This window comes from Gopherus evgoodei, chromosome 10, assembly GCF_007399415.2.
Source record: "Gopherus evgoodei ecotype Sinaloan lineage chromosome 10, rGopEvg1_v1.p, whole genome shotgun sequence".
Lineage (NCBI taxonomy): Eukaryota > Metazoa > Chordata > Testudines > Testudinidae > Gopherus > Gopherus evgoodei.
In genome coordinates this window covers 11,992,575-12,003,578 of record NC_044331.1, presented here as the reverse complement: position 1 = coordinate 12,003,578, position 11,004 = coordinate 11,992,575, and the positions used below count along the sequence as shown (strand labels likewise).

Genomic DNA, 11,004 nt, shown 5'->3' with positions numbered 1-11,004 from the left:
TCTATAATAATTTTGCAATAAAACTTAAAACCGTGTCATCTCATGAAAAATTCTGAAGCACATTTTGCATGAGCAGTTAGACCCAGTTTGTCACATTCTCCACTCAGTATGGACAGAATACATATTTTGACAAATGGATCAGCACAGAAGATACAGTAAAGCTCTTTATTCCTTGGTAAACATCAGAACGAAAACATAAGATGAAACAGGGCATCTTTCTTTGGTTGGACTATTAGTGGCCAAAATAAGACACAACTAGCAGTTGATCCTGTTCGAAAAGACCTATTATTTTATTAATAAAGCCAAACCCCATGAAAGGAGTTGAGTTTTTGACTCTGCAAAGTGCGTGAACTTTCTTTTAGAGACGAGTGGGAAAGACACTTGCTCAGAACCAACAAATAAATAACAACAAAACAGGAGTCTAAGAAAATAATGTTTATGGACAGCACATTTCTACCTGTTTGTAACCTTGATTCCACAAATCCAGCAATACTTGACTTCAGTGATCAGTTGTAACAGGGTGCTGACCTAAGAGGCACTGAACCAGCCCCTGTCAGCTTAGAACCTGCTAGCGCAGCTCCCATCCAGGGGAACTGATTGGAACTGGCAGGGTGTGGCTCATTAAAGGAGTCTAAGAGTAATCACCTGTGAGCCTGCTGGGAAGAAGCCCTATAAAGCTGGCAGGCAGGCAGGAAGGAAGTGGAAAGGGGGTGTTGCGGGGGGGGGAACAGGAGGAGTAAGGAGTGAGGAACTGCTGCTCCTAGCCAGCCACAGGAACTGGCTGTCCAGTGCGCGGCTACCTAACTCCTATTGAATTGTACAGAGCTGTATATGGATGGTGGTGGGAACGTACACAGGGAAATAAAAGGACACTGGGTTTTGCAAAATAAGAGGTCTCCAGCTGATTTGTACTGTGAGCGATGAAGTGCATGTCTACACCAGTTCAGTGCAATGTCAGGTTACAAGATCAGCTGGTAAAATCTGTAATACTTCCTGGGTTCTGGGAGCGTTAGAAATACGAGAACTAGAACTTTTAATTTGTAATCACAAAATGCATAGGCCTAAATTAAACGATGCACTCAGAAATGCTAAATAATTCCACACATCTACAGGACTTAAATAGTCATATGCCCTCTCATCCTGATCCCCAGGGGAAATATTTAACCCCACATTCCCTTTGTGGAACAAGCAACACCTGAGAGTGGAAGAAGAAGAGGTGTTAGCATCCTCGGGGTGTTACTGAGCACTGGGCATACTTCAGCCCTAACTTGAAAAGGGGATCCATCACTTCTGTTAAAACCACACATCCCTAAACCCCTTGCTTCTCCACTGGAGAAATATATCTCCAAAGCAAATGGACACCCTCAGTGTGCCACGAATGAGGGTGAGGATGAGTAAGTAGTAGGTAGCGTTTAGCCACTGGTAACAACTTGGAATGTAGAGCCTAGAATGTGCAAAGCAGAATTATTATTTGTATTGCATTAACTACCAAGGCCCCAACTCAAGTCATGGCCCCACTGTGCAAGGCGCTGTATGTACACATTGCAAGACAGTCCCTGCCCTGAAGAGCTTAGTCTAAATAGAAAGGATAGGCAAAGGGTAGAAGAAGCAAATATTATCTCCATTTTATGGCTGGGGAGCTGAGGCACAGAAAGGCTACATGACTTGCCCAAGGTCACACAGGAAGTTTGTGGCAGATTCAAGAGCTGAGACCGGATCTCTTACACCCCAGTCTAATGCCTTAAAGCATAAGACCATCCTTTCTTGGATAAACTGATCTGACACTATGCAAAATGCACTTCACATTCACCAAACCCAAAATAGTAAGCACATGCTGCTGGTTGCCAATCAGATTGCAAAATGGGAATTAGAGTGACCAGATGTCCCAATTTTATAGGGACAGTCCTGATATTTGGGGTGTTGTCTTATATGCGCCTATTACCCTCCACCCCATCCCGATTATTCATGCTTGCTATCTGGTCACCCTACTGGGAACTTTCTACAGGCTGCCACCTGCTGGAGATGTAGCCACTCAAACACCCCACTATCATGGATCCTTTGGTGTCCTGCCACATGAATGCCCTGCTCTGGACAATGTGTGCACTCACATCTCAGAAGCCCTAAATTCCCCTATTTGCCTGTCTGTTATACACTTACTCCTTGGTCTTGGTACGGCTAGTTCAAAACCACCTTTACTTTAAGAATGCAGCATCAGCTCCTACCTTACACTACAGATTTGTTTGTAGACATTGAAAATATCCATATTTCCCCCTAGTGCAGACTGGAAATTAGATTTAATGGCTACCGTCATAATGGAAGGAAATTGCCCCTGTAGAAGAGATAGCTTGGACTTGTTCTTACAGGAGATGTTGTAAGATATTGTCATACTATAAAAGGCCCTTTATAATCACACTTTATTGTAGATCCTCACATCACAGGCTTGAGATACACACTTTGTATCCAAGCCTGTCTCTCATCTCATTTGCTTCCTCTTCCATGTCTCAATTAATGTCTTCCTCATCCTTATTTCTTATCTTCCTCCCTTTTCAGTTTCTCTCCTACAATCAGACTCTTACTTTCTTTAGCTCCCTTGCCCCAAGCAGTGACAAACACTTTTGATCAGACTGAAACTTCAAAAGGGAAATAATCAAAGTTTCCCATCTGTTGTTGTCTGCCGAATTGCCTGCATAGACTCCAGTATCACCAACCCAGATATTCAAATCATGACTCAGCCCCGTTGTACAAATCATGAGATTTTTTTTTAAATCACAAATTTAAGCAAAAAAAATATTTTTGGATGGTGGGGGAGAGAAAATTTTTGCCTTCTTGTGTTTTAAGCAATTTCAAAGCTAACCTTTGTTTTGTAAATGAAAACTGGGGTTCCCCCATAATCACATGACTCCAGGAGATGGGGCTTTGAGGAGAACATCAACTATCATGAGATCGATGATAAAATAGCAAAAACTGTCAAGAGTGACTCATGCTATCCAGGCTGCTTTTTCTCTGCCTTTGTATTTTCTTGTATCATGTTAGAGAAGAAACAAACAAGCAAATAACCTGAAACCACCAAGTTTTAAAGAAGAGAAAAAAAGGACAATCATGGCTATACCATTTGGAGCAACTCGATGTAACTGGTGGGTGAGAGGCACAAGATGTAGGAAAGGAGCTGGGGTAAAGTGAGGCCTGAGTTATGCTTTTATATGTGGATTTAGGGCGGCTGAAAAGCGTTAGATTGACAGCGCTGGAGAGTGAAGTCTTCTGCTTATTCACAGAAAAGGCAAACCATGGGCAATGGCAGTTCAGGGTTTTCTGCCAGTGGGATTGGAGCCCAAGTTCTTCTCTCCTTATATGGAGAGATCATCTCTCAGGGCAAGAGAACAGTTTAGTCTGCATGGCTTGCTATCCCCTCTCCAGGCTGAGTGTGTCAAGAAGGCTGCCAGTTAAATGCCAGCAGTGGTGGTGATTTCTCTGTTATGGACACTTGTCTGCTGGGAATTGGACTGGGCTGAGGTATGTCAGCAGAGCGGTGTGTGAGCAAGAGAGCAACGTGCAGTGTTGTATGCTATTGCTCTTACTGTACAGAAACAGTCACATTAATCTGCTACCATCGATTCTCTCGGAAGATTTTCTATTTGCCTTTGTCATTCACTTCGGTGGCTGTCTGTTTCTGTTTTGTGCTGCATTCTCCAAAGGGTATGTAGCAAGTCTGTCATGGTTTCCTGAAAACTGAAATCCTGTGGTACTCTCCAAGCGCTCAATCCTAAAAATAAAGTGTTGCCAATCCTGAGATTTTGGGGCTGCACTGAAGCCAATTTACATATTTGGCTATAGATAAGGGCCTTAAAAATAGGAAAGGGTGTTGGTTTGCCATGTATTTCCTCTCCTATTCTAAGGGAGCACATTGTACACCAATACGTTCCTGACAATGTCCAAAATGTAGGACTCAATTAGGGACATCCAGGTCAGAACGTTGCAAACATCTTAAAAGGAAGTGGGATTCCTTTTGTATAAATTGAAGTTGGGCTCAAACTGGACCCTAATGTTAGCAAATGTAGAGGAAAATCTGAATTCAGATCCTGATATGCACTTCACCACGTAGGCCTGAATTTACATGGGCCTCGCTCAGAACCTGGAATTTAAAATCCACCACATATGGGTGAAGTTCAGAATCTGTTTCAAGTCCAGTGCCATTTTTGTGGCTCATTTCCATCTCTCCTGTAATTTACATTGCCTACAGCCTCTGTTTCACATCTGGGCATTGCTGATGTAAACAACTGGTGACAATAAAAGTGAAATAATAGCAGATTTGTGTGGAACGTGTGGGTGCAAAAGGAGCGCATTTATGATGAATATCTAATCTGACAAATTTCCCTTCCTTTTCCTTCTCTGAGCCCTGGGCAGTTTTCTCGTATTTGTACATGGAAATCACTGGATTGAATTTTTCATGAATTTTGATGGCTCGGTGGTTTGCTTCTCACAACTAGAAACCTGCTATTAGAGCTGGGTTGCTTAGCTGCCGTTGGTTACATAACCCATGTTACTCAGCATAACCACTTGTCTTCTAGTGTCTGTGCCACACCTGTAGATTTATGAGTCTGTTACTGGGTAGAATGAACACTCACGCAACAGACCTAATAGCTGTAGATCCCAAGGTTCTTGGCTCAATGCCTGCTGCCTTAAAACCTGGCCAAGGGTATGATGTGAAAGGTAAATCATATCGATTTTTTTCTGTTCCCTGATTGGAGGAGAGCCAGGGGGTGAAAGAGGAGCATCTCGCCACCAACTTTCATCCTGGGGGACAGTGATGCCTTTAGCCACCAACCCGAGGGTGGCTGTGAATGGGAGGGAGGGCACAGAGAGGAGAATCTGAGCCTGCTTTGTGCAGCAGCACTTATTGGATTCCTCCCCACCACCTCCCTGCTCCACCTGCAAAGTTAATAGGCTAAGGCTGGCCCAAGATTGTGATTGCAAGGTTGTGATTGCAACCTTGGGGCAGCCGGGGCCTCTATGCCCCCTGTGCTGGGCAGACAGGAGGCTGCAGATGTGGCTATCAGTAGCCTGCTCAGATCTGGCTTGCATGATTCCCTCCTCTGCTGGCTCTGAGTGTCTTAGGCTGGAGTAGGGGCCCTGGCTGGGAGAGCAGCTTCTCTTCCCCTCCATCCCTATCTCACCTTAGGGGATAGACACAAGTGTGACAGATTTATGTTACCAATCTGCTGAGGCATCAGGTGATCAGATTGAGGCTGCAGGATCAGGGGCCATTGGGTTGTAACACAAGTGTGGGTGGGGATGTATCACTTAGAAAAGTTAGATGCCTGCAAGTCACCAGGGCCTGATGAAATGCATCCTAGAATACTCAAGGAGTTAATAGAGGAGGTATCTGAGCCTCTAGCTATTATCTTTGGGAAATCATGGGAGACGGGGGAGATTCCAGAAGACTGGAAGGGGGCAAATATAGTGCCCATCTATAAAAAGGGAAATAAAAACAACCCAGGAAACTACAAACCAGTTAGTTTAACTTCTGTGCCAGGGAAGATAATGGAGCAGGTAATTAAAGAAATCATCTGCAAACACTTGGAAGGTGGTAAGGTGATAGGGAATAGCCAGCATGGATTTGTAAAGAACAAATCGTGTCAAACTAATCTGATAACATTCTTTGATAGGATAACGAGCCTTGTGGATAAGGGAGAAGCGGTGGATGTGATATACCTAGACTTTAGTAAGGCATTTGATACGGTCTCGCATGATATTCTTATAGATAAACTAGGAAAGTACAATTTAGATGGGGCTACTATAAGGTGGGTGCATAACTGGCTGGATAACCGTACTCAGAGAGTAGTTGTTAATGGCTCCCAATCCTGCTGGAAAGGTATAACAAGTGGGGTTCCGCAAGGGTCTGTTTTGGGACCGGCTCTGTTCAATATCTTCATCAACGATTTAGATGTTGGCATAGAAAGTATGCTTATTAAGTTTGCGGATGATACCAAACTGGGAGGGATTGCAACTGCTTTGGAGGACAGGGTCAAAATTCAAAATGATCTGGACAAATTGGAGAAATGGTCTGAGGTAAACCGGATGAAGTTCAATAAAAACAAATGCAAAGTGCTCCACTTAGGAAGGAACAATCAGTTTCACACATACAGAATGGGAAGAGACTGTCTAGGAAGGAGTATGGCAGAAAGAGATCTAGGGGTCATAGTAGACCACAAGCTTAATATGAGTCAACAGTGTGATACTGTTGCAAAAAAAGCAAACGTGATTCTGGGATGCATTAACAGGTGTGTTGTAAACAAGACACGAGAAGTCATTCTTCCGCTTTACTCTGCGCTGGTTAGGCCTCAACTGGAGTATTGTGTCCAGTTCTGGGCACCGCATTTCAAGAAAGATGTGGAGAAATTGGAGAGGGTCCAGAGATGAGCAACGAGAATGATTAAAGGTCTTGAGAACATGACCTATGAAGGAAGGCTGAAGGAATTGGGTTGAATTGGGTTTGTTTAGTTTGGAAAAGAGAAGACTGAGAGGGAACATGATAGCAGTTTTCAGGTATCTAAAAGGGTGTCATCAGGAGGAGGGAGAAAACTTGTTCACCTTAGCCTCCAATGATAGAACAAGAAGCAATGGGCTTAAACTGCAGCAAGGGAGATTTAGGTTGGACATTAGGAAAAAGTTCCTAACTGTCAGGGTAGTTAAACACTGGAATAGATTGCCTAGGGAAGTTGTGGAATCTCCATCTCTGGAGATATTTAAGAGTAGGTTAGATAAATGTCTATTAGGGATGGTCTAGACAGTATTTGGTCCTGCCATGAGGGCAGGGGACTGGACTCGATGACCTCTCGAGGTCCCTTCTAGTCCTAGAGTCTATGAGTCTATGAGGATGGAGGTGGATGGTACAAAGGAGCAGTAGGAATGGGGGTGAGATTGAAGGGCACAGGGTAAGGGGGATAGGCATAAAGAAGCAGCAGTGGTGTGGGGGGTAGGCAGAAAGTGGGAGACATGGGAGCAACTATAGGGGTACAGATGTTAAGAATGAGCTAGGCATGGGGACAGCTATGAGGGGGATTTGGGGAGAGGGAAAAGGAGATGGCAGGAGTTTGGAGAGAGGAACAAGACTGGGCGAGGGGCTGTTTGGAGAAGGGGTGAGGGGCTTGGAGTGAGCAGGATAGAATGAGGCAAGTTTGGAAGAGGAGAGAATGGGGGGGTGGGGATTAGGGACTAGGATTTGGGGTGAGAAGAATCTGGGGTGAGGGAAGTAACTTTAGGCTGGGGGATTATGGGAAATGGGAGTGTCTGGAAGAGTTTCACGTGGAAAGGAAAGCAGAGGCTAGTGGGTTGGAAACGCCACAGGCTGTGCAGGCTACTGCAGTTCCAGAAGGAGGCCAGTCCCAAGCCTGTGCTGCAGGAAGACTGGCAGGAGGAGGCCAAATTAAGTGTTGGGGTCTTGATTTTTATTTTTATCAGCCAGGAGGAAAGAACTCGTTCGTGAGTTTACCATTTGACTTCCGTGGGGCAGCTCTACTGCAAGTGAGTTTGCAGGGCATGAACAAAAAAGGGGCATGGGCATAGCTAAGCCAATTCATTTAGCAAGTCTAATGAATGTTTGCAGACAGGCTTTGGCGGTATCTGCCGAGCCCTTTGAGGGATGTCTCATAAAATGTAGGTCATCTGGATAATTAAGTGGCTGATTTGCAGGTGCAACCAGGCACTTAGCTGTCTACATGACGTGAATTTGTTAGCAAAAATAATTGTGGCCACTGTTTAATAATCTGACCCAATGGATGCTAAGACAAAGAATAATATTTGCAGTGGTTATGGGTTCTTCTGGCACAGACTAAGAAGCGTGTGCGGAATAAAATCAAATGATATGGTAATGTAAGAATGCACCGTTGATATGTGTAAGTTGCAGAGGGCTACTTGTGAACAGTTTACCGAAAGAGACACCATCTGGAGCCACTTCACTCACTTCCTGCTGTGGCTGCATGTTGTTGTATCCAATATAAAGTCGCGAGAGAATATCTTCTCCCTGACAACATCCTGCCTTAGGCTCGAAAAAGAGAGAGCCCCCTGCTGGAGCAAACCTATCCCACCATTCAAAGACCCAACTCCTCTACTTAATAATCTGTTAATTTGCATTGTTGTAACAACTACAGACAGTACGAACTAATAACAAAGAGATGGTGCCTTGTCTGATGAGCTTATGCTCTAGAGACAACAGTTGGATACAACAAACAGGTGTGGGGGGCTTGGGGTAACGATGAGGCCATTGAAACAATGTGATAAGCTGTTAGATACTGTGGTGGCGCAGGGTTATAGAAACACCGAAGGTGACCAGACAGTGTTAGAATGAAGTAGCTGCATGTTGAGATTTCAGTAAGAGATGATCTCCCCACTGAAGAAAGTGGAACTGGGTAGCATGATCACCACACCCTGGGGAGGGCTCAGGTTTTAAAGCAATAAGACGCAGATTTCTCTAGGACTTGGGAAGAAGCTTTCTCAAACGTATGCGGCTGTTGAACTTTATTAGTGGCAACAAGGCCAACTGCCTCTAACTATCTCTTTCTCACCCATGTGCAACACTGAAGGAGGCAATTGCCCGCGCTCTGATCACCAAGATTCATGACCTGATTCTCCTCCCACTGCAATCAGTGGAGTTGCTCTTTATTTCTACCAGGGCAAGAGGAGAATCAGGCCCAAGTCTCCACATGGCAAAGGCAGGGAGAGAATGAATGGCATGAGGAACATTGTAACTTAATGGCAATAAGATATCAAGAAGTTAAGTCCTGATTTGCATTCATGTTTCACCCTTGTCTGTGTTTTCGGAATCTAAAAAATCACCAGTTTTGACAACAGCTACTGCACCTAGAGCTTAAGTGTTTATTAGATTGGGTTGCTGAATGTCCCTTGGGTACAATAATACTTAAATATCAAAGACAAGATCGAGGTTGCTCAGCCCAGTCATCCAGCATTATTCCTAGAAGAGACCTTGTAACTAACTCAAGGACTCTTCTCTCTTCATTCTGTTCATCCTTACATGTGGTTACTGTCAAGCAGCCAATGTCTTGGAGTCAGTGCCTCTCTGACGGATGAGAGTTGGGGTGGGGGCAGAGTAGGGTGGAAAGTTTTCTTTTGTGTCTTGGATGAAACTGTGTGGATGAGGTATCTCTGGGTAGCAACAACAAATGGTATTGCCTTAATGAGAAGGACATCAAGGGAAGATACTGTATTGCTGCTATGAATAGCAGTCACAGACTCTAGGAGGATAAAAGGCAAGTGAAGTTCACAGGGATTTACAGCACAAGAGAGAATACAGAGAATACGGAAACAAATGAACTGCTCATGCTCAGCGCCGGAGTTCACTCAGGAAAATCTGCTGTGCCATCAAAGAACCACCATGGGGGGGAATAAGCAGCATAGCCTCTGAAGGAGAAGGGAGTTTGGGAAGGAATAGATATCAAAAAAATTATCTTCAGTTGATATAGGTGTGGGCAATCAGGATGGAATGAGCCAGATATGTCCTCAGCAAATTTCTACTGCCAGTTTTGGGTTTTTTTAGGACAGACAAGCCCATTCACATGAAATAGGATCCCACCTAAATCTTCACCCAAAACTGGATCAGAACTTGAATTCCTTAAGATTTGAAAAAAGTTGCCCAGTAGACAGAAAACTGAATGGGGACTCCGGAGACCTGGGTTCTATTCCCAGCTCAGCTGCTGACCTGATGAGTGATCTTGGACAAGTCACTTTGCATTTCTATGACTTGGTTTCCCCATCTGTAAAATAGGGATAATGATACTCAGAACTCCTTTGTAAACCACTTGGAGATCTACCAACGAAAAGTGCTATATAAGACTTAGGTATTACTAAATCACTTTCAGAGTTGTCTATGCTTTCAGATTCCATATGGGACCAGAATCAGGAGTCTTTCCAACATCCATTTGCAAATGTAACATACTGGCTAAGCTTGTCTTTGTTTCACTCTAGTGGCTGGACCACATAGGGGGGATATCAGCCTACTACTACTATCTAACTGGTTTAGTCCTTTAGTTCAGGAGGTAGAGACCACTGCTTTAGACATAGGGGCCTCAGATTAAGTTTGCTGACAGTCCAATCAGTGGGCCACTTCACAAGGTAGACAGAATCCAGGATCAAAGCAGGGAATAATCTTGATTGGATAAATACCTGGCTTTTAATATGTTTATCCAAACCAAACTTGTGAACACTCTGAGATTTTCTTTTCATCCTTGCTACCAAAGTTTACATGTTATATATTCACATGTGAAAGATGATATTCCCTATTATAGCAAGACATGTCCTGAGGACTGCACTACCAATATCCAAAAGTCATCTTAAACCAAACAGTTAAAGGAGACCAAAGGTTTCCACTGTAATTCAACTCAAGGCCAAACAAGAGCCCACCTCTGCTAGGAGCCAGATTTCTGCTGATGGTCATTTCAGATGGATTCCCCTGCATTCACAAACTTTTAAAAGTGTGAGGAAGGCTACATATAGCCATTTCCTCTAAACAATAAAACTAGTTTTCGAGTGTCATTGACAAAATTCAGCTTTCCCCGGTATGAAAGATGAGAGCGTTTTGGAGTCAGTTTGCTATGGTGTTTTCCAGGGTTTCTTCTTAAACCATCACTGAGTGAGTGCCTGTTTTGCTCTCCTTTATTCTACATACATATGGGAGAAACATACAGCAGCAACAGTGGCAGCTAATATCAAAATGCAAATGAGCTGATTGTGAAGCAATGCACAGATCTAATTTCTTTTGCCACCATCTCAGAATGGTCAACAGTGAATTTCTCCCCCATTCCATCCATCGGGGGAGGGAGGAGGCAGTCAAATGACATGAACAACTGTCATTTCTGTAATGCTAGAGGGCTTTGTTTTGTGAGGGACACGATGAGAGCATGAGGAGAGAATCCCTGCTGACTCCTCTTAATGAAGCTTTTGTTTGTAAAATAGCTTTCCAAAGCATCTGCGCTGAATTCCCTTGAGAACCTG

The 11,004-nt window shown here is 43.9% G+C and overlaps 1 protein-coding gene across 1 annotated transcript in view; it reads left to right on the top strand.

Moving 5' to 3' along the window:
* The first annotated feature begins 4,627 nt into the window (after positions 1-4,627).
* The window catches only part of MCTP2 (multiple C2 and transmembrane domain containing 2), a 192,954-nt gene continuing 186,577 nt past the window's right edge, over positions 4,628-11,004 (top strand). Inside the window, 1 exon segment of the mRNA XM_030578796.1 lies at positions 4,628-4,707. The gene's annotated coding sequence lies outside the window, so the exon portion shown is untranslated.